The sequence below is a fragment of the Stegodyphus dumicola genome, chromosome 7 (genome assembly GCF_044657685.1).
Source record: "Stegodyphus dumicola isolate Sdum_Otavi_A_Nest chromosome 7, ASM4465768v1".
Taxonomy (NCBI): domain Eukaryota; kingdom Metazoa; phylum Arthropoda; class Arachnida; order Araneae; family Eresidae; genus Stegodyphus; species Stegodyphus dumicola.
In genome coordinates, this window is record NC_140774.1 from 140,527,095 (window position 1) to 140,551,220 (window position 24,126).

Below are 24,126 nucleotides of genomic sequence, written 5' to 3' on the forward strand. Positions count from 1 at the left end.
TGATAACATCTAACATCGACCTGTTATATTCTACATGTACTTGTACATACGTACATTTCTGAATCCGGTCCCGATAACAAAATTTCAAAAGCATTACAAATAAAATGTAGAAAGAAATCAAAATATTATTCGTAAATTAATTGCTCATCGAACGAACAAATCAACGTTCAATACTGAGTCCGAAGCAGTTTTAAGTAATTACTATTATTTGTAAATGAGTATTAAAACAGCTGTTGAGCGGTTGTGTCAAAATGGATATCGCCAAATTGTGTTGATAATGCGCCAAGTATTGCGTCGTTTCGGTAACACAGTTAGAAGGGATTGTTGCTTCATTTCATGTATCCAAGATTCAGAGTAATGAGTGATAAATAAGTGCGGATTACATTTTATGTAAATAAGGTAAATTTTCTTTCTTTTTTTTTTTTTTTTTTTTTTAGTTCTAGTGTTATTTTATGCATAATAAATTTAACATTCCATTTGTTTTGTAACATAGTTAAATTTAAAATAAGCACATAATACAAAGATTTTACAAATAAAATTCTACCATTTTGTAAGAAACATAATTCCACGTGTTTTGTAAATCGTTATATTTAAGTATTTCGATTTGCATTTCGCTTTTGTTTTTCTGTTTATAACTTGAAAATTTTTTTATTGTTACCTTTCTCTGCGTAGCGATGTTATTTTGTTTCGGAATGAGATTAGATCCATTTGCGCCTTTTAATACACCGAAGTTTATTTTACAGCACACGAATATTTACTTCTTATGCAGTGAACGATAAAAGGACTTACGATACGATAGAAGCACAGTCAGCGAAACATTTATTTCATATACTTTGTGTTTCTTCAGTAGCACCTATGTTTTTTTAAGAAGTTTCTTGTAATAACAATTAATGAAGTTATCATGGTATGAAAAATGGTTGTTTTTGTTTTACATAACTTTTATTCTTATGTGCATATATATAAGCGTATTTAAAAACTATTTACATTTGAAATATGAAAACTAAAGTTTATAGAAAATGGTTGTTTTTGTTTTAAATATTTTTTACTCTTATGTACATTTTTAAGCGTATTTTAAAAGTATTTACATTTTAAATAATGATAACTAAAGTTTGAAAGTTGTCTAAAGTTTGAAGTGTAAGTCTCATTTCTTACAATGTGAAACGGATAAATCATCAAATACTGTGATTTCACTTTTTAAGAACTGAAATTATTTATTGGAACATAAATATGACATATATCATTTAAATAGGAATTACAAGAATTGTGGATTATGTGGACGAAACTATCATAAAACACAGACTAAGAGGAAATGTTAAAAATTAACATACTGATAATTAATTTTGTAATGGAATTTATTGCTGATCGCGGTATGGGCTGACTGCATGAGTACTTTCCTACACGTGTGATTTTAAATTGCTGAAGTTCTTTAAACGTGATATCTCCTGATAATCGGAACAGTTTTCATACAGCGTATCGTAGATTATACAAAATCTGCTAGAATATAATGCTACGTGGTAATTAAAATATTTACAGAATTCATGTGAATTGCAAAATTTACTTTATTGTGAAGAAATATTATCCTTCCTTGCAACTGTATATGATGTATTTCGAATCATGAATGTTTTTAATTTTCAGTAGCAAATTATTCTTAACGAATGCACTGTTTTAATTCTTGTAAATATAATGGAATGACTAGTTAGAAGTACTTATTCAGGATAATGTAAATACACGTTTATCAAATTCTTGAATTTTAGTACTTCCAGTTCACATTATTCAACAGTATTTATATACATATCATATTCCCCCCTTCCGTTTTCACAATGGAACCGATAAAAGAGAAAACATTGTCCCCCCCTTTTTTAAAAAATCTTTTTGGATATTGATTTTTTTTTATTATTATTATTTATTATTATTATTATTATTATTTTTTTTTTTAAGTAAAATAAGAGGATAAGAATGGCCTTCAAAACCCGCAAGCAAGATAATAGTTGCATCTCATGTGATTTTCGTTACGAACTTTTTCTTTAATTATGAACTTTAAATGTTCGAAAATCGGCTGCAGAAGTTCTACTGGGGTAGCGCATCGCAAACTTCGTTTTGTGTAAGCCGAAGATTAGGTACTGTTTTTCTTAAAATACATTTAACTGTATAACTGTTTCTAAAACCATCTAAAATTAGAATTTCGACAGTTATTTATTTCAAGAAAACTTTATTATACGTCGTGTATTTTTCCCCCTTTTTTGTGAACAGGCTTTCAGAAATTCATTGTTATGTTATTGCGATTATCTTTATTCTAAAGAAGCATTTTAAAAACTGAAATAGCTTTTTCTGTTAGAGTATTATCCAGCTCAGTATTAAAAAAAAATTATTCTGTTATTAAAGTATTATCCAGAGTAATGTCTTAGACGCTGCACTTTTACTAGATAATATCTTGTTATCTAAAATTTAAATATTATATTTTCGTTATAAATAGTTGCAGTGACAGCGTTTAAAGCAAAAAAGTTCTTTTTGAGTTCTTCGTGTACTTCAGTTAAAGAAACGATTACAAAATTCTAAGATCCGTCTTTCTGAGCTGCGCTACTCAATATTTAATTATCTGAGACATCATTATTAAATTCAGAATTACTCATTTTGTGTTTCCATACTCTATACTATTTTTATACTCGTTTCTATGTCTGTTTGTAACATTATCTCCTCCGGATTGGCGTGAGTTTCGAAAGAGGTACCCCTGGATTCCAAAGATTCGTGAGAAGCCATTTCGAACATTCTCATCTTCCTATGAAATAAATCAGCCGAGATATTAATTAGAAACTCTAAAAACGCTGATTTTCGTACTAATTTTCCCGAGTGGCAACAGATTCGCGCGCTGGAGATAAAAATGCTTTATTTCGAAAAGTATTGCCACAGCTCACTTTCAAATCATAGAGTTTGTTAAACAGAAATGCGTAAATTTTACAAAATATGAAATAAAAATAGCATTGCCAAACATTGACCATATTATTATATAAGGTCATTTCTGACGTTAAAGAAGGCATGTGATGTCGAAAGTGTTTCCTTAATGTCAGCATTTTAAATAAATAGCTGCGGCTGGCAACTTTTTTGTTTCATGTTAGGATAATTGACGAGATATGCTCTTGCCACGTTAATTCTTTTATGGGTAGTGAGAAAAATGTTTTATATTGCATTAAATTTAAATCATAACGTCATACGTGTATGTATTAATTTGAAGTGTCAAATGTTTCATTTCCTGGTTTGGCAACAAAAAATTATTTACGAATTGGTTGTTGCTTGGGAAGAATGAACTAATTTCATTCATACAGAAATGTTTTTGTGCATTTTATTTTCAGGTGTACATAGAACTTATAAATTTTCTTTTCGCCGCAGCTAGCAACTTTGTGTACAGCGCATTAAATTAATAGTTCATTTTATTTTCAGATTTTCAATATATAGAACTTATATAAATATTGCTTTGGCGGGAGCCTGCTAGTATTTGTTACATAATGCACACAGTGGCAAGTTCTACAGTAAAATTTCTAAAGGTCGCATCTTCTTAAAACAACCACTTCTGAAAGTGAATACTCCTCACCCCCAAGAATGTAATTAAATAACGGTATCGAAGAACACTGATTGATATATATATATATATATATTTTTTTTTCTTTGTAAAGCTACCACCTCCTTACTAAAATCGTTCGGTATTTAGGATGGTTGTCTTATTGTACGTGCATAAATTTATTTTCCTTCCTTAAAAGAAAATTCAAATTTATAATTAATTTCTAATAAACATTCAGTTGAAGAGTCTAAGTAATATTATTCAAACTATGTTTTTCGTGATTAAGACACAATAACACGCCGAATAAATACTAATTCAGAAGTCAAACAACAAAAATCAGCGTTATGTTTACAAAATTTTCACAGGACTACACAGTTTACAAAATTTTCACAGGACTATGTTTACAAAATTTTCACAGGATGGTTTTACCGAACCACCATCCTCAGCTGCAAAACCGCAAATGAACAGGATAGGAAATAATGATTAGATAAGATAAGAAAGCCTGGCCAAGAATAAGCAAGTGGCGCCATCTGTTGGTGAAACCAGAACTAAAACATAATTTCTTTAAAGGCCGAAGGCAAATTGGATTGGAATTAGGATCGTTAACTAGAACAGAAAGAATTTTATGAATGTGAAATGCCTCTAGAAAATCCAGTTCACCAATGGAAGATGTTTTTTGAATTATTTTGGCAGCAGAAAAATTGAAAGTGTGATTTTCGGACCAACAATGTTGAGCAACAGAAGACTCTGTGTTTCCTTTTTTCTAACATATGCCTCATGTTCCTTGACGCGAAATTTTAAGGCTCTCTTAGTTTGGCCAATGTAAATTAAACCACACTGGCAAGGAATCCTATAAATACCCCAGGAATTCATATCCGGAATGGGGTCCTTGAGTATGGAACTCGGAATTTTATTGATGGGAGAATAAACAACCCGAAAGTTAAATTTCTGCAAAATACGTGTAACTTTATAGCTTATTGATGGAAAGAAGGGAATGACGACAGAATTTTTATAATCTCCTAAAACAATAGTGTGCCTTTTAGTGTGTTGAGATGAGAATTTTTTAACTGCTTGATTAATAATGTTGGGTGAAAAGCCCTTGTCAGTAGCTATTGCTTTTAAATAATTTAGTTCTTCATCAAGGGCTAGTTTGGAGGAGCAAACTTGAAGAGCACGGAAAACATACGAATAAAATGAAGCTAACTTTTGTTTAGTCAGATGACATGATTTAAAGTGTGGTGGAAGGCAAACCGATGAAGGTTTACGGTAAACCGTAGTACTGAAGTTGGATGTGTTACGTGTGACCAAAATGTCGAGAAACGGAAGAGAATTGCAAGTCTCAAGTTCAAAAGTGAACTGAATAGCAGGATCAATAGAATTCATTGTTGAAAGAAATTTATTTAAATCATCTTTATTACCTTCAAACAGGGTAAAAGTATCGTCTACGTAGCGGAACCATGCCGGGAAGTTTAAAGTTTCAAACAATTTTGATTCATAATAATGCATATGTAGATATCGGCCAGGATGGGATTGAGAGGGCTTCCCATGGCTAATCCCTCAGTTTGCTTGTAATATTTATTTTGGAAAACAAAATGTGTTTGTTTCAAACAGAGTTGAGTGAGAGAAATTAGCTCATCAATTTCGATGCAAGAGAAATGAAATTCGCGAAGTCTGTTTTCTAGACATCTTAATGCACCCTCCACTGGGACATTGGTGAATAATGATTTCACATCAAAAGAAACCATGAGTAAATTACTAGGAGAAATGTTTTTAACCTTTTTTACAAACTCTATTGAATTTTTATGGTGTAAATGTTATTGTTCATTTGCGGTTTTGCAGCTGAGGATGGTGGTTCGGTAAAACCATCGAAACTAGTCCTGTGAAAATTTTGTAAACATATTGCTGATTTTTGTTGTTTGACTTCTGAATTAGTATGTTTTTCGTGGTTTAAAATAACATAGACTATTTACTCTAAACACCTACCAGCTAATAACAGAAGTTGCATTCAGTTTTTGACGACTTATCGCCTCTGGTTCTACTTAATAAACATAAAATAACTAAAAAATTAGACTTAACTTAAGCTTTAATAGCAACGACTTGTGCGTGTTACAAATATAAAATGATAATCATTTGAAATCGAAATCTTATCGAAATTTAGAAGAGGCTTTTGCTTTTTCGCTGAAGTTACGCTACATTTAAAATAATATCCTAATTCAAATCTTCAACCCACCGGGATCGGAATGGAAAGCTGACTTAACACTTACCGAACTCATTCAGATTTTCTCATTAACTCTTCCATAGCTCGGCACAACAGACTCACGTTTAAGATTACACCTAAAACCTACGTTGCTTGCCATTAATTTGCATAAAGCTCTGATCTGAGCGATTATCACGAGCAGCCAAGAAATGTAGGCCAGAAATTAAATAATAATTGTCATAAAATCAATTACTATTAATATACGTACAAATTCGATGTGATGAAAAATTTGAGCAGAATATATGTGAAACGGCATCAATTCAAATTATAGTACGGCTTGTCCAAGATGACCTATTCATGGTTTCAGAAGAGTTTTTTCTTCTATGAAGGTGATCCCTGAGAGAAAGTGTTCATAGATAATATGTAATGTCATTATTTAATTATATTCCCAGACACAGCAATTATTTTCAGGAATTATTTCGTTGCCAAAGAAGCTGTATTTTTGACTCTAGAAATGGCTAGTCTTAGAATTCTTTTATAACATTTAACTATCATACATCCGTAATCGAAGCGGTTTGGCAAATCGCCGTTTGTGAGAGTTATTGCCATTCCTAAAAAGTGAGATTTTTAATTTACTGTCAACTCCCGATTTACCAGGAGTTCAAGAAAATATCTCAAAAAACTCCAAGACAACATCTGCTGAATATGCGCTCAGGATGGGGATGAACAATCAGCAGACTACAGCAATTATTTTCAGGAATGCCCGTGTTAGGTAATCGTTGCCAAAGAAGCTGTATTTTTGACTCTAGAAATGGCTAGTCTTAAAATTCTTTTATAACATTTAACTAACATACATCCGTAATCGAAGCGGTTTGGCAAATCTCCGTTTGTGAGAGTTATTGCCATTCCTAAAAAGTGAGATTTTTAATTTACTGTCAACTCCCGATTTACCAGGAGCGAATTAGCCGGGCCGTTTCTTTAAAAAGTGTATTTATTGCGGAAGTAGTCAATATATTTAGAAAAGTCACCTTAACCATTATATCATACATTCAGTGTTTTTCAAATTGATGTAACTGCCATTAAGTTTACAATAACACATGTCATTGAAATAAGAATAGGCAAAATCACTGTTAATTTGCCAAGCAAACAGCATAAGCAGTTGTCATTGCCAACTTCAAATGCCGTCTTCAATGGTACAAAGAAATATATGACCTTATTTCAGTTCAAGACAATATCTCAAAAAACTCCAAGACAACATCTGCTGAATATGCGCTCAGGATGGGGATGAACAATCAGCAGACTGTCTGATCTAAAAGGTAGCATTAAGAGTCCAGTGCTCCGCATATCAACATGAGATGGCAAATGTCACACTTCAGACATTTTTTACAACAGCATGTTATCGCAAACTGGCAGCAAAAATGGGATTAAATAGTGTATGTTCTATCTGAGAGTCGATCCAGAAGTAATCTTCCGAAATTTTCTACTTAAACTGTATTTAACAGAATATTGTCCTTAAACTGTATTTAACAGAACATTGTCCTTTTCCTATATATTTTTTCGCAAGAAAAATGACACCCAACAGTTGTGTATTGGAAGAAAGGGACATGTATCATTACGCATTTTAATTTTGTTTGACAATGAGATGCACTGCAAATAACTAAACTCTGATCCTACAGCGTATCAAAAATATATATGTAGTATACCGTCTCTTAGCAGCAAAATCTTACTAGCTATGTCAAACTTACAATTGTATAGCTTGTGAACAAGTGTGTTGAGCATAATATATAACAAAATTTACACTTTGCTCTTAAAATGAGATGCATTGGTCACGAGATACTGCGCCAGATAAATAAATTAACAAAACATAATTATGCATACCAGTAAACAGTTCAAGCAGACAGTGCAGCACTCAATCATACTGTACGAATTTGTTATAAGAATGAAAAATCCAAACGGGCCATACACCAATAAAAATATGCATCGAAAATTTTGCCGACGAGACTAGAATCTCCGTTGCACTATGCACTAATTATGTGTTTGATGATGTCCCGTACGAAATTTGGTACATAGGTGCATCTAGACAAGAGCCAGTGCACCTCGATTTTTTCGAAATTGGAATTCAAAAATTTTTTTTTTTTTTTTTTTTTTTCAATTTTATGTTTTGTGACGAAATCGCGTCATTTTGAGACATAATGGACTATAGGAAAGCGAAATTTTACTTTATACACTCCATTTTCACATCGTCGTGAAACGTAGGCACTTAGTTATTTTACGAACTTAAAATAAATTTCGTGTTTCAATAAATCGATTAAATACGAATTTATTTAACAAAGTGAGCTTAACACCTTTTCAACGGGATTTTATCTAAAAAAGTTTATTTTTAAAAATGTACAATTTATTTTTCTTTGATAACTTTCATCCTTGCGACTGCTTTTATAAAAGAATTTTGGAAAAATGATAATATTTTGTATTTAAAAAAAATTTTTAAAATGAAGCTTCCGAGTACACTTCTCACAACTCACATCTTTAAAAATGTGATTTTGGCAACAATTTTCCCGTCTTATTGTTGTTGATAGATTTTTGATGAAATCGCATCATTTTGAATAGTTTCATTCCTTTAAAAATATGGGTTTGGCAACAATTTTTCATCGTATTTCTTATGTCACTGTTTTTAAGAGATTGGCATATTTCATTGTCATTTATATATATATATATATATATATATATACATTTTTATTGATTTTTTTTTTTGATAAAGTTGTTCTGCAGAGTAAAATTCTGCGCGGAATTTTATGTTTTTTGAGTTGCTTTCATGTTATTTTTTGCTTATTTGACTGTTTGTAAGATATTGAAGAGTTTTGCATGATTTTTTAATCTTCAACGCAAAGTTGGTTAATTTTTTTATTAGGATAATTAATATATTAAGGAATATATCTTATTTCATTGTAATTTTTTTCTCTTCAAAATATAACATAAAATATCATTAATTATACTTTGCTTTTCAGAATTTTTTGTTTTTTGTATTCTTTTATGTTATTTATTGCTCATTTCACTGTTTGTAAGATATTGAAAAGTTTTGAGTGATTTTTTTAGGAAACAAAGTTCTTAACCTCCTTTATACCATTTGAGTTTTTAAGATTTTGACAAGGGAAGTTGGTTAATTTATTTATTAGGATAATTAATATTTGTATTAAGGGATATTGCTTATTTCATTGAATTTTGTTACACGTAATAACTTTTTTTTATGAAGTTGTTCTACAGAGTAAAATTGTACGTATTTTTAAAATTTAACATTTGGTGTTCCCTTCAGTCATTTTTCCGGTACATTTAAAAGCCAGACGAAGGCTGGCAGCGAAGCTGCTAGTTAAGAATATTTTTAAGTATGTGTCTTTTACTTTCACGTATTTTTATTATGTGCCTGAAATGAATATACGTACATTTCGTCTCATCTATGTATTGCTGCAGTGTAATAACACATGGTTCTGATTACTAATAGTACAGCCTAGATGTACTACATATTTGTCTTTGCCCCAGCATTACGCCTTGTAGTATCTTTGTACTACGTATGAAGTGCGACAGAACCTATGTGTATTGCTAATGGCAAAGCTCTGGTGTCCTGTCTACTTAAAGAATCATTAAGATTTTGGATCTTGAAACGTGTGAGACATTAATAGTACCCTCGCCGGGACTCCTCCAGATAGAATTCTGGACCTTCTGATTGCTAGCTGGATGTGACGAAGGCACGTGGTAAGGAAGGAGAAAACCTTATACACTTAGTCGTGTCTAGTTGACAACAGAGGTCTGCAGTGATAGTCTGACCAGGTTCTAGTACCGCAGTGCTCCACGAAACACATAACAAGAATTTCAGGGGTGAAGTCAGTTTACATGTTGCAACTGGCCTTTGACTTGGTGAACGTTAAAAATTTGAACGATACGTTTTAAATTTAATATGATGACAATGCTTTGGCAGTTGGTAGTTTGCGAGCCTAAATGGGAAATAAACTGAAAATCTTTTGTCTTGTGCAAAGATGTGTGTGATAAATGTATGGTAACGTAATGTAAATGAACAACGTTTTTGGGAAAACGCCACTAAAAACGCTTCTAATGTTAACATTTCGCTTCAGTGAAAGTTTGCGAAATTTTTTAGAGAAAAACTTTTACTACAATTCGTTTATGTGTAACATGTAAACACCAATTTTCAAACTGTGACGGATAAAAATGTTAATACGTGTGCTTTTAGTCCTGTGCATACTAATGTCGGTTCTGTTCTACACACACACCCCAAAAAAGAAACAGTAATATATACAGTAGTAGCATAACCGTATTAAACATGTTTACTGCATTCTGAGATCTAGATTATACAGATCCGCTGTAAAAGTGAAAGTGAATTATTTTCAGTTATTGCATTCATAAACCATGTTAATAAATAATGAGTTAAATGAAGATAAATCGAATAATAGAAATGGTTTTTCTCCTTTGTATGAAAAATTCTGGCTTAATTGTTTTGTTTCGCAATAAACATGTCAATAAGTTTTTTACAATTTCATAAACTACTCTTTTTTTTTTTTCAAAACAAAAACATTCTGTAAAAATTACACAAAAGCTGAGGGCTGAAGTACTTTGCAATTTTAAAGTGTGGAAATATTCTTAAGCTTTCTCTAGCACTAATATGTAAAAAAGAAGTTTATTGTATCCAGGTAACTTTCCTTATGATAGGCAAAGCACCTCACCTTCAAGGTCTAGATAAAATTCAGAATTAGTTATTGACACAGTTGATAAGATTATTTACAGGTACTTAGTGCACGTGATTCTCATGGAAAACGATAGATGATTCGTGGCTTAAAAGAGGGCAGGGTTAGATATTCAAAGGAAAAAGATAAGTCTTTATTTTCGTAGCTATATAGCATTTATGCAATCACAAATTAGAAAATACGCAAAATGGCGGCCTCGACGCGATAAGAATATAAAATCCAGGGTATTAAATGAAATCTGCAGTAAAAATTATAGTTTCAAGTAATTTTATATTTTATTATAATTATTATAATTACAATTAATAAAAAGTGCTTATTCTAATCGTGATATTTTCATGCTTTTTCTTTGTTTTATTTTTTTAACATAAAAGAAAAGCTATATAATTAAATCCTTGAACATTTTTTATTAAATTATATATATTTTTTTATATATCAGGCATTGTTAGCCCAAAAGGCGTCCTATTAATTTCGTTTTAGCATTTTGCGTTGAAAACTTTAAATGTTGGTTCACGTTTCAAACTATTGCCACCAAAATATTACAGCCCTGTATTGTATTTAAAGAAATTAAATAATGAAGAATCTGCATAAATGTATATATTTTTCTCGTAATGTCATTAAACGACGGTATCTAGAGCCATCAAATTTTTAATAATATACGTTTCCACCGGAATAGGGCATCTGGAAGCCCAAATTTGGAATTTGTTTCATTAACTATTTCATATTTTGTAAAACTTTAACGAACTTTTGGTTAACAAACTCAACGGTTTCAAAGCAAGCAATGGCAACACTGTACTGAAAATAATAATAATATTTTTATCTCCAGCGAACGAGACTGTGTATCGGAAATTCTAAAGATATGCTCATTTTAAAATTATTTTGCGATACTGCTGTTGAACTGAATTTTATAGTTTAAGTTCGAAGAAAATGATATTTTATAAATAAAGGTAACCCCAAAAATGTTTAAAAAACGCCCCTTTGGGCGTAATGTAAAATTTGAAAGCTTTCAGATTTTTTTATTAGTTTTTTTTAATCAACAGAACATAAAAGAGCGTAGCTATGAAAGTGCTTACGGAGTGTTTATTTTCGTAACTGTTGGTCATAGACATGTACTTTCAATCACAAAAATGTTTTAAAGGATACACATATTCCTATTCCTGTTATGATATTGTAAAATTTAAATAAAAAAATCTATTTTATAAAAATTACTAAATTTAACATTCTGCACTCTCCTCCAGCCCGTATAGTTATATTTAGTAAAATTTTATTCTTATTCTAAGAAATAAATAAATAAATAAAATAAGACGACAATGTTTGACTCCCTTGTGACAAAATTGAACCAACTGGGTACTTCATTGCAGCATATGATGTAAAGTGCTATCAATTTTCATGAGAGGCTCAGAAAGGACAATGGCTATGTTATGTTACATAAAGAGAAACGATCAAAACACCAGGGCAGTTCATTTCTGTGAAGTCACGCGATTTAGTAATAGATAGATAAATAGGCGGATAGCTCATTACGGCAAATAACATGAGAATTGTTTGCTTTTGTCGAAGACGTCTGAAGGGCAATAGTTCATGTTTACATTAATCATGAAAAAATTATTAAAACATATTTGCAGTCTATTAATTTCTTTTCTTGTACGCAATGTAAGATGCAACTGCTTCTGATCATAGCTCTTATCATCAATGAACCTAATGCTGTTTGTCTTCAGAAAAGTACTATGTATAAAGGTAAATTGGGTCGCATTTACACAGAGACCATTTTGGAATGATAGTTTGTTTTAAGCAAACTCTTTAAATATGACATACTACATCGAGAATGCTTTGAACATGATACACTGAATTATGATAAGAAAATCTACGAAAATTCTCATGAGGCATAATGCTCCTTCAGAAGTTAAATTAGAGCCGAAACTGGCATTGTTCGATGAAAATAGCTAGGGAAAGGTATTACATTTTTAGAGGACTAGCCTCCTGTGCGGCTAGCTGCCTAGAAGAGGTATTATAAAAAAGAAAAATATATAATGGTTTTTAAAGATCCAGCTAGTGTAATTTCACGGTTCCAGTTAGTAATTAGTAATAATAGAGATAAAGAACTGCGTTTATTGTTTTTAAATTGCTTAGTTTGTTAATCAGTAATAAAGGTTAAATCTGAAAGTAAAATTAAATGTCCCGCTTTGCCGAATGACAATATATTGGTGCGTAAAAGAGAAAAATATTTTTTTTCGGGCAGTGGTAATATATTTATTTTGAATCACTGAGTTTGTTACATTTCTTTTAAACTGAGAAGTCTGTTAATAAAAAAGTGTCATTAAATTAGCTTGAAAATTTGAAATAAATAAAAAAACAAAGCCGAAATTCGGGCTTTATGCTGCACTTGCTCGGGTGGAGGATTTTGTGTGTTTAAAATTTGGTGGCTCTAGTGTCGGCGTTTATCTACAGTGAGGGGAACGTACGAATGTGTCAGAAAAAAGTATGAAACTAAAAATTAATATTAATTCGGGGACTTCCCGTCTCTATTCTAAAAATAGTAAGTTTCTTCTAAACTATGCCACTGGAAAACTAACCTGAAATGCCATCTGCGTAGAGCTCTTGGGCAATCACTCTTCAAAACAAACAAAGGATTCCAAATTTTATATATAGGCCTTGCTGAAATGCACATTCACCTCCTATTTTATGATGCAATACACTCGATAATTTCAATTTTGTGCATGCTTATCGCGTGACTTGTAAATTCTCCCCTATGTATCATTGGTTTCACTGCTGCGTATGCCCTCAAATAGTCTAATCTTATTTCCATCTTATCCGACACTTTTATTTCCTGTGCTTATTCACCTTTTATTTAAATTAATTTACTGTATTTTGTTTAAAGAACTGCCATAAGACTCTGCTTACAGTTTAGCGGCTTCCTATCGGACACTAATGTCATCTGACCTACGTGTCTGTCGTAGTATGATATTGGAGCTTTGAATTTACTATGCATCTATTATTTTGTATTATACCACGCTAAGGAGGCTGTTTACTATGTTTTACATGTGATTTTTACTGTTTTTAACTTAGACTACCTTTTGACTCTGCAAATACCACGCTAAGGAGGCTGTTTACTATGTTTTACATGTGATTTTTACCGTTTTTAACTTAGACTACCTTTTGACTCTGCAAATTTTCACTCGATTTCTCATTGGCCCACTGTAATCATGTGTCTGTGTACCATTCACAAAGCGAAATTGGAACTTTTCAATAGATTCTGAAATTTTTATTAACTAATTTCCAGCAATATTTACTCCTCTATGTTTAACTCTGCACTGGACTTGCCATTGCCTTCTGATGTCTTCGCGTCTCTCGTCACAAATGGTCACCCATTATCTTCTCCATTATCACCAGTCTCCCTGCTTCTGTCATGCATTTTGCCTTTGCATCGCCATTAGGGGCAACCACTTCATGACAACCGGTACACAGCTTGCATAAATGCAAGCTAGGCTCGGTATACAGCGAAGCTAGGAACTAGACACATTCACCTTAGCAATGTATGCTGATAATACAGCGATTAGCGATTCTTGCTGAAAATGCATTTGTTAGTCCAGGCATACAACACTTATAAAGTCACATACAGGCATTGGTGACCGGACTAGCAAAATAGAAAATCAAAGTGAATGTTCATAAAACAGTTGTAATTCTATTTACAAGGAAAAAGAAAAATCAACGAAAATCATCCGTTTTATGGAGATACTTTGCCTAAGCAAATCTTTTACCTTGGGGTGACCGAACCTTCAAAGAAAGCGATTTGATTTTCTGATGATTAAGAGATCCAAATGAATACCAAGCTTTAAAACTAAATATTTAGGTTAATTTTTGCTGTATGCAAGCCAAACATTTTGCGTTTTATTATTTTAAAATGTATATAAGTCTCTATGCAATATAACTATATATATCATAAGACCGTTTAAAATTTAAGAATTCGTAGTTTTCATAAAATGATTTTTTTTTAAATTTAAAAATACCATAACATGAATATTTGCTTCATTTAAACCATTTCTGCAACTGGAAATATTTTCTACGACCCACGATGACGAAAATAAAAGCCACGTAAGAACTTTTGTGAACACTCGGCATATTCACTTTAAAGTCCTCTGAACTATTTTGGTGATGAGATAGATGAGATCCAAGTCGTGCGCTCACTTTGTATTGCCAATGTTTAATTCCTGATTGTAATGAATCGCAACTCTGCAAAGACCAGAGTAATTTATGACAAAAAATTTACTGTGTGTTTATATACATTTTAATTTATTCAGGGGTGTTTGTGCTCCGGGAAAAACCCCGAAATTCCGGGGATTTTGAACTTCGATACTCGGAAATTCCGGGGATCGTAGTTCAAAAGGAAGTAGGAATAATAATGAATTATTTATTTTGATCTGGGTAATTTTATTTGCTTTGAAAGCAGAAAACGCAAGGTCAGTGTGTGTGGTGAAAACTTTTCCTTTCTTTCTCCAAAGGCAGTGATAATGCGTGAAAAGGGGGGGAAAATTTCTTTTTTGTTCTTTCCTTATTGCGAGTTATGACTCATTCCCCCGGTTCTCGGACATTCTCTTCTGGATTCTTTTCGGCAAGTAGGCGCGGCAGAAAAAAAAGGGAGAGACTTCCTTCGACCAGACGTGCGATCATGTGACTCTGGGTTCAAAGGTCTTATCTCTCCTGGCGTGGCGCCAATAAGTAGAGAAGGGGGATTTTTCGCCGTATTAGCTATTTGTCATTGATCGCTTCTCAACTTTTTTTCCTCCGCTGTGTAAAATTTTCTTTTCATTTATTGATGCACGTGTAAATTTTTCGTTTCGTTTATTGAAATATTTTTTTTATTTATGTACGCAAGAGAATTTCACTATGAAATTTCTCGATATAAATAGTGATATTATACAATTAGAAGAAGGTGTACGGAATGCATTTAGGTGGAATTGGATTGAACGGAGAGATGGTAATGGGGATACCATGGGCACATGGTGCAAGAAAATAAATGTTGCTGGACAAGCATATTGTGTTTTTTGTAACTCACTGCTGAAGTATGGTGGGGAAGGATTCAAGGCTTTCACAAATCATTCTAAAACTGTGACGCACATAAAATATTCAAATCGCCGAGAATTCTCTTTCTTTCAATGTAGCTCCCAATTTAATTGAACTCTGCAAACAGTTGAGCCGCGATCAGACCGCACTAAACTCGTTGGAAATGTCCAGGACTACTGCATGTTATAAGATGAAATATGGGCTCACAAAAACTATTAAGGAAAATATCATTAAAACTTTAAAGGAGACTCCATTTTCTCTAAATTTGGATGAAAGTACTAGCAATGCTCAAGAAAGTATACTGGCAATATTGGTGCAGTTTTATGACAACAATCAAAATGAAGTTGTAGTTCATCATTTTGCATCTCCAAAGATGGAATCTTGCAATTCAGAAGCTGTTTTTAAAGCAGTTGTTAATACTATTGAAGATAATAATATTCCATGGGCAAACTTAATTAGTATATTGATGGACTCATGTAACACCATGCGTGGGAAAAAAAAAGGGTGTTGAAACCAGACTACGATCAAACAAAGCACCCCACTTATTAGATATTGATGGTGACACATGTCACACAGCTAATAACTGTGCAAAAAAATTTGCTTCATGTTTTGATAGATACTTAGAAGATTTGTTTGATGACATCTATTTTGATATGAAAAGCTGCAGTAAAAGAGAAAATTTTTTCAAAATCTGTGAATCCCTTGTCATTAAAAAACTTAAGACCTTGAAGAGACCAGACCATAGGTGGGTGTACATTTTATATGTTTTAGAAAGAATCAAAGATCTGTGGGATGCTCTTATTGCATTTTATTTTCACTACTTGGATAAAACTGATAAAGGGGATTATTTTTCTTATGTTGAAACTGTATACAATAAAAGAAATATTTCTGCAGCTGAGAAAAAAATTGTTGAAGGGGTGTATTCTTGCTTGCATTCCCAACAACTCGCAAAGGATGCTTTAGCTCGGAAAAAAAGAATACTATTGGTTATTTGTTATGCAAAACTAAACTTTATTGCATATGGCATTATATTCAGCAGTATTACCAGAGTTCAACACATATATTAAATTATTTGAAACAAAAAAAACCAATGCTTCATTTAATACATTCCAGTATTTATAAATTGATGGCAAAATATTTCTCTTTTTTTATGAAGCCAGAAAATATAGAGTGCACATCTTATAATGATTTATTAAAGGTTGATATCACAATTCCAGAATTCCATCTACCTAGCAAAGTAATATTTACTGGTGCAGAAGCTTCCACTCTCCTGAAGAAATTATCAAAAAATCATCCAATAGCAAAAGAATTCCAAATTTCTCTGATGAAAGCTTATACTAATACAGCACAGCATATGAAACAGAAATTACCCCTTAAAAATTCATATCTAATTAGTTTTACAGCATTAGATCCAGAGGTAAGAGGTAAAACCAGTACAATATTAGCTTTTGAAAAATTATCATCTTTTATGTCCCATATTTTTAGCGATAATGAAAAGTCAAAAGTAGAAGCTGAAATAAGGTTATACCAGAGTGATATTGATATCACCAAAGAAATGCTCTACACATCTGATGAAAGTGGAAATCAAGTCAAGTGTACAATTGATAAATATTGGTCTAAAGTTTTTAATTTAAAAGATGATTTAACAAATGATTATAAGTATCCTACATTGGCTAAATTGGTCAAAGTCTGCCTTAGCTGCTTCCATGGCCCATTAGTGGAAAGTGCATTCAACTTAATGGATACACTTGTCACTGACTATAGAACCTCTCTTAAGATTGATTCCCTAGATGCAGTGCAGACTATTAAATATGATTTAATGGCTTCTAAAGAAACCTCATGTGAAAAATATGGCTCAAAAAATCCAATGACTGATCCAATTTACAAAGATCTCTTACTGAATATGAACAGAAGTTGGAAAACATATCAAGAGGACTTAAAAACATGTATTTCATATGAGTCACCTATAAAAGTATCTGAAAAACCTTCTACATTAGCAGAAAAGCAAACTGCTTCTACCTCTGCATGTGCAGTTCTCGAGGAAATTTCTTCAACTGTAAATGAGGAAAATAAAAGTCAACCTTCCTGCAATTATGAAGTTCACCACAAAAGAAAGACAAGCCCACAAACATCAGAAAATAAAAAAAAGCAGCAGAAATTAGATAATTTTTTTTTTAAGATTTAATTCAGGTAATTTAAAATATTTACATAAAATGTAGTAGTTTATATGTTTGAAAATTTATGGTTATTAATTTTGCAAAAAAAGTAATTCATTGAACTTTTATAATTATGTCATTCAATACTTCATAATTGTAATTTTTCATTTCTCTCCCCCCCCCTTCTCGCAACTTCAAAATGTCGGTAAAGTAAGTCCATAAAAGTTTCAGGAAATTTTTGGGGGTCCCACAAACAGCCCTGTTTATTCCCATTGTTGAATACTATAACTGTAGTTCCTAATTACTCAAGAGATAGCTTAGTTACATATAGTGTTTCTAGAGTATATGTAATATATAAAAGACTGAGAATTATTGCTGTAGGGAGCGTTTTATTCAAAAAGAGGTGAAGACAAAGATATCAATGCTATCTGCTTTTGTGAAAGTAGATAACTGTCGTATATGTAAAAAAACAGTAAGATGACTTATTTCGCTTAGGTTATTAAACTTGGTTGGTTTTCAATATTTACTTACTTAGGTATTTTTTATTTTATCATAATTGGAAAGAAAGTCTAATATGTATATTTTTCTGTACATTTCCGGATTATAAACCTTATTTTCATTATGCCGTTTCCATTCCTAATGGAAATGAATTGTTTACCATTCTCAAATTCATTCCATTTTATTGATCAAGGACAAAAAATGATACTTCAATTTTCCTTCCTTTCCCAATTTCCTTATATTTTACATTTGCTAACTTAAACCTGAAAATGGTTTATTTTCATAAACGTTTTTATTTTCTTATTACTACGTAAGAAAGTTTAATACTTGCAATGCTGTATTGGCTTGAATATAAGATAATGTTTTCCCTTTAAAATGTCGTTTTGAAAATCATATTCATTTAATATGCGCAGCTCAACATTTCAAAACTTTATTTAGTTTGTATGGTATTTTTTCATATTTACTTTAAAATACATGCACTTAGTTTTATCGTAAAGTACGGCATTTAAATCCTTTACCATTCCTTTTTAAAGTCTTTAGTGTATCAAGTTTATACTCTGAAGTCGTTTCCTATGTCAGGCCTGTTATATCTAGTCAAATATCTTAAGAAAGGAATGATTACCATTTCAGAAGTCAAACAACAAAAATCAGCGTTATACCTACAAAATTTTCACAGGACTAGTTTCGATGGTTTTACCGAACCATCATCTTCAGCTGCAAAACCGCAAATGAACAAGATAGGAAATAATGATTAGATAAGATAAGAAAGCCTGGACAAGAATAAGCAAGTGGCGCCATCTGTTGGCGAAACCAGAACTAAAACATAATTTCTCTAAAAGCCGAAGGCAAATTTGGATTGGAATTAGGATCGTTAACTAGAACAGAAAGATTTTTATGAATGTGAAATGCCTCTAGAAAATCCAGTTCTCCAATGGAAGATGTTTTTTGAATAATTTTGGCAGCAGAAAAATTGAAAGTGTGATTTTCGGACCAACAATGCTGAGCAACAGAAGACCTCTGTGTTTCCTTTTTTCTAACATATGCCTCATGTTCTTTGACGCGAAATTTTAAGGCTCTCTTAGTTTGGCCAATGTAAATTAAACCACACTGGCAAGGAATCCTATAAATATACCCCAGGAATTCATATCCGGAATGGGGTCCTTGAGTATAGAAGTTGGAATTTTATTGATGGGAGAAAAAACAACCCGAAAGTTAAATTTCTGCAAAATATGTGCAACTTTATAGCTAATTGATGGAAAGAAGGGAATGACAACAGAATTTTTATAATCTCCTAAAATAAGAGTGTGGCTTTTAGTGTGTTGAGATGAGAATTTTTTATAATCAAGCAGTTAAAAAAATTCTCATCTCAACACACTAAAAGCCACACTCTTATTTTAGAGATTATAAAAATTCTGTTGTCATTCCCTTCTTTCCATCAATTAGCTATAAAGTTGCACATATTTTGCAGAAATTTAACTTTCGGGTTGTTTTTTCTCCCATCAATAAAATTCCAACTTCTATACTCAAGGACCCCATTCCGGATATGAATTCCTGGGGTATATTTATAGGATTCCTTGCCAGTGTGGTTTAATTTACATTGGCCAAACTAAGAGAGCCTTAAAATTTCGCGTCAAAGAACATGAGGCATATGTTAGAAAAAAGGAAACACAGAGGTCTTCTGTTGCTCAGCATTGTTGGTCCGAAAATCACACTTTCAATTTTTCTGCTGCCAAAATTATTCAAAAAACATCTTCCATTGGAGAACTGGATTTTCTAGAGGCATTTCACATTCATAAAAGTCTTTCTGTTCTAGTTAACGATACTAATTCCAATCCAAATTTGCCTTCGGCTTTTAGAGAAATTATGTTTTAGTTCTGGTTTCGCCAACAGATGGCGCCACTTGCTTATTCTTGTCCAGGCTTTCTTATCTTATCTAATCATTATTTCCTATCTTGTTCATTTGCGGTTTTGCAGCTGAAGATGATGGTTCGGTAAAACCATCGAAACTAGTCCTGTGAAAATTTTGTAGGTATAACGCTGATTTTTGTTGTTTGACTTCTGAATTAGTATTTATTCGGCGTGTTATTGTGTCTTAATGATTACCATGTCAAGCAGTTTTATATACAAAATGCGAGCAAATGTAGTACTTTCAAGACTAAATTATATTTAAGAGAAATAATAGCTTCGAAAGATATATCTAATAAAGTCCAGATGTTTGTATTAAAATTGAATAAATGAACGTTAAAAATTCAAATTTTTGAAATTTGCAGAAATATATGCATGGTTATGTATCCTTAAGTTGAATTTCATCCAACAGTGATACAACGGCTTGGTCAAAAGGACTTCTGTCTTCCAAATCCATCCATGAATGACATCTACACTCAACAGAAAATCTTGATATATTTTACCATATGAACGAGTAGAAGTGGGCGGGATACCAGAATTTCATTATTGGTCATACAGATAGTCTCGCCGCACTAAATGTGCAGTTCTGCTCCAGTTTTGAGGAGAACACCAGGCGGCGATATGAGGGGTCTTCCAACCATGGAGTTACCTCCATACTTCCAATCCTCTTTCTCTATCGCCAGTTTCTCAAGAGGACTTTCGGCTCGCCATGCATTTTTTTTTTTTTTTTTTATGCTCTCTTGCCGCTAAGACAGTACATACTTTCAAACATCTATGCCTTCTTCGGGATTCAAACCCGAGCCCATCGGTATGACATCAGCCACACTAACCTGGGCCGTTATTACTTATAGATCAGAGTAAAAGGCAAGTTAAAACAATAAGAAAGTTGTTTAACGGGCACGTGTCAGCTTCCCCCCTTCCCCAAAAAAGTAACAAAGTATATTCAAGGCGCATAAAAATTTTTCTTAAACTATTATTTTTGATGCTATGTTACATTCTTATTTCACTTGGGAAATTTTCTTTTTTTTTTTTTTTCGTTTTATAATTATTATTGTTTAGAATATGTATTAAGTTAAGATCTTTGATGAAAAGTGGTTTAAAAAAAAATGTTTTCTGGGGCTGTTGGTGTTAGTTCCATTTGTTTACTTAAGTTGTTCTACGGAGGGGAAAATTTTCTTCTTCGAGTCTCTATTATATACAATACAAGTTATAATATCTTCATAGATTTTTTGCCCAAAGGGGCAATTTTCCGAGAAGGTCTATTAATTTCGTTTTGGTATTTTGCCTTGATTCACTATAAAATGTGAATCACTTTTTAAATTGTTGCCACCGAATATTAGAGCCCTGTATTAAAGAAATTAAATAATGAAGAATCTGCATAAATATATGTATATTTCTCACATTGTGATAAAACAAGCGTACCTAGAGCCATCAAAGTTTGAATAACGTACGTCTCCACCCGAATATGGGCATCTGAAAGCTTAAATTTGGAATTTGTTTTATTATCTATTTCATATTTTGTAAAGTATTTATGAGTATTTGATTAAGAAACTCAACGATTACAAAGCGAGCAATGGCAACACTGTACGGAAAAAAGAAAAAATTTTTATCCCCAGCACGCGAGACTGTGTATCAGAAATTCTAAAAATATGCTCTTTTAAATATTTTGTCATATTGCTGTTGAACTAAATTTTATGGTATGAGTGCCAAGAGCATGATATTTAATAAATAAAGGTAACACACAAAACGTTCAAAAGACGCCCCTTTGGGCGTGATATAAAATCTGAAAGCTTTTAGACTTTTTTTAAAATTTATATATATATTTTTAAAGTTTTGGTTATATGACAAAAATGGACAAAAGATTTGTATTTGTGTATTTAAAATTATTTCTTTCTAAACAAAAAGCATTTTTTAAAAAAATTCTTTTCTTTTAACACCTTCTCTTCTTTCTCTTAAATTTAAATTTATTAATGACATTCTAAACTCTTAGAAATTTTTAAATTCTAATCTCTTAGAAATTGTTCGGCCATTCGGAAAAAAATAACAAAGTATATTCAAGGGAGATAAACAATTTTCTTAGACTATTACTCTGATGTTATGTTACGTTCTTATTTCACTTAAGCAATATTCTTTTTTTTTTTTTTTTTTTTTTTCCGGTTTATAATGGTTTTTGCTTAGAATATGTACTAAGTTAAGATAACTATGCTTTACCTTTGCTTAAAATTCATAAGTTTCTGTTGCAAGTTTTTTGGGCTATTTCATATACACATATAATGTTCCATAAGTCAACTGATGCATTTTTTCTAATGTGATTTGTGGAGAAAAAACAAACAAACCGGTTTTTAGTTGATAGAATATTTGTATTTTAAAGACTATAACACTGAATAATAACTTAAAGTTAACTGAAGTTGAAAGAACCCACTGTTTAATAATTTTCCTTGCATGAACACGACAGTATCAACTAAAATTTATTAGTTAACACTTTCAAAATCCTTGAAAATGTACATGATTTATCTTTGATGATGTGACCGATTGATCTAAATATTAGATTTTAAGGTTTATTTTAATTAACACTTTTTTATGCTGAATGTTTCTTGCACTTGCTCTGTTCCAACAGAATATCTAAATGAAGTGAATTTTAAATTGAAGCCAGGTTTAGAAGAGAAGGTTGTCATTTTCAACCTGCTACACACTGGTAAGATTTCTCTTTGCTCTCTTTAGTGTTATTACTACCAGCTAATGAATTTGTCTGTGACTGAAAAACTAGAAATCTTGGACAAGCAGAATCAGCTATTAACTTTGAATTTTAAATTTGTAAACATTCTGAATCTTTGAATCGTCTAGTTACAAGTAGCGGAGGGGAATTATATTAATTATTTCAGTTCTGTAACTTTATGTTGAAGGTCGAGTAAATCCTGTAGTTGGTTTACCTTGTTGCATTAACTTTATATTCTCATACTGAAAAACAAAGACGGAAGGATAATTCATTCTAAAAGGCTAGATCATTGTTGATTCTAAAAGGCTAGATCATTCACAGTGCATTTAATTTTCCAACATAAGTTCTTTTTTAAATATTATAAACATGGCTTTTCTTAGTTGTTCTTATTTATTATGCAATTATTAGGTAAAGGTTACTGAGATTCCACGTTGAAAGTAATTTATTCTTTTTGTTTAGTTGGAGCGGTACCCATTTTCAATAACATGCTTTTCAAGGAGAAGGATTGTGTTTTGCGCTTTTTAAATTGAAAGGATTTTTTCCGCATTCAGTTTTTCTTTTTCTCTGCTTTTTTTCTTCGTTTAGTTCGTAGGCATAAGTATATTCTACTATTTTTCTTCGTTTATTTACCAGAATTGTTAATATTTTTGCTATGAAATCTTTTCCCGGTCTTTAACCGTCATCTATAATCATCTACTATTTTAATTAAGCTTTTTTGGTTCTTCTTTAACCAGTAGCAAGTCAAGTTTCTTATAATCATGTTTTAGTAATAAAATCTATGATTATGAATTTTTGTCCCTGAATGTGCACTTTTTTATTAATATCGAGAAATTTACCGAAACACCGATTTGATGCATCTGAACATCGAACTTTAGTAGGGCATTAACGTGCGTTTCTTTCATTTTAAAACACTGGCTTATTTTTAATTTACGTAAGCGTTCTTGAATATAGCATTCAAGAGAGAGTAAAAGCCATGGAGTAAAAGTAAAAGTCAGAGCAGCAATGGAGGCCGTCTGTAACTGTTCAGAAGTTCCTTAAAAAGCCTCTTTAAATTTTAACTTACTACCCGCTAATATGCTTTTTTGTTAAACGGTAACTAAGATGTCGAAACTGCTTCTACGTTATGTTCTTTTTCACTGGCGCCGAAAAAAAAAAAAAAAATGATGAATGGGGCACTTCCTCATCACAATTTACATCTTCCTCTCCTGGTAATGAAATATTTATTATTTTTTCATGCTCTTGAAAACTTTGTTAATCAACAGTCATTCCACGTCTCTGGCACGATGTCTATTTTT

General features: G+C 31.9%; 1 protein-coding gene across 4 annotated transcripts in view; it reads left to right on the forward strand.

Annotated features, from left to right (window-relative positions):
• The first annotated feature begins 248 nt into the window (after window positions 1-248).
• Cpes (Ceramide phosphoethanolamine synthase) overlaps window positions 249-24,126 on the forward strand; it is a 161,369-nt gene continuing 137,491 nt past the window's right edge. The window contains exons 1-2 of one of the 4 annotated variants that reach the window (XM_085820865.1): window positions 351-399; window positions 22,733-22,810. The gene's annotated coding sequence lies outside the window, so the exon portion shown is untranslated. Of the gene's footprint in view, window positions 400-22,732; window positions 22,811-24,126 lie in introns of those variants that run through there. The other 3 variants (XM_085820866.1, XM_085820867.1, XM_085820868.1) reach the window with 3 other exon arrangements.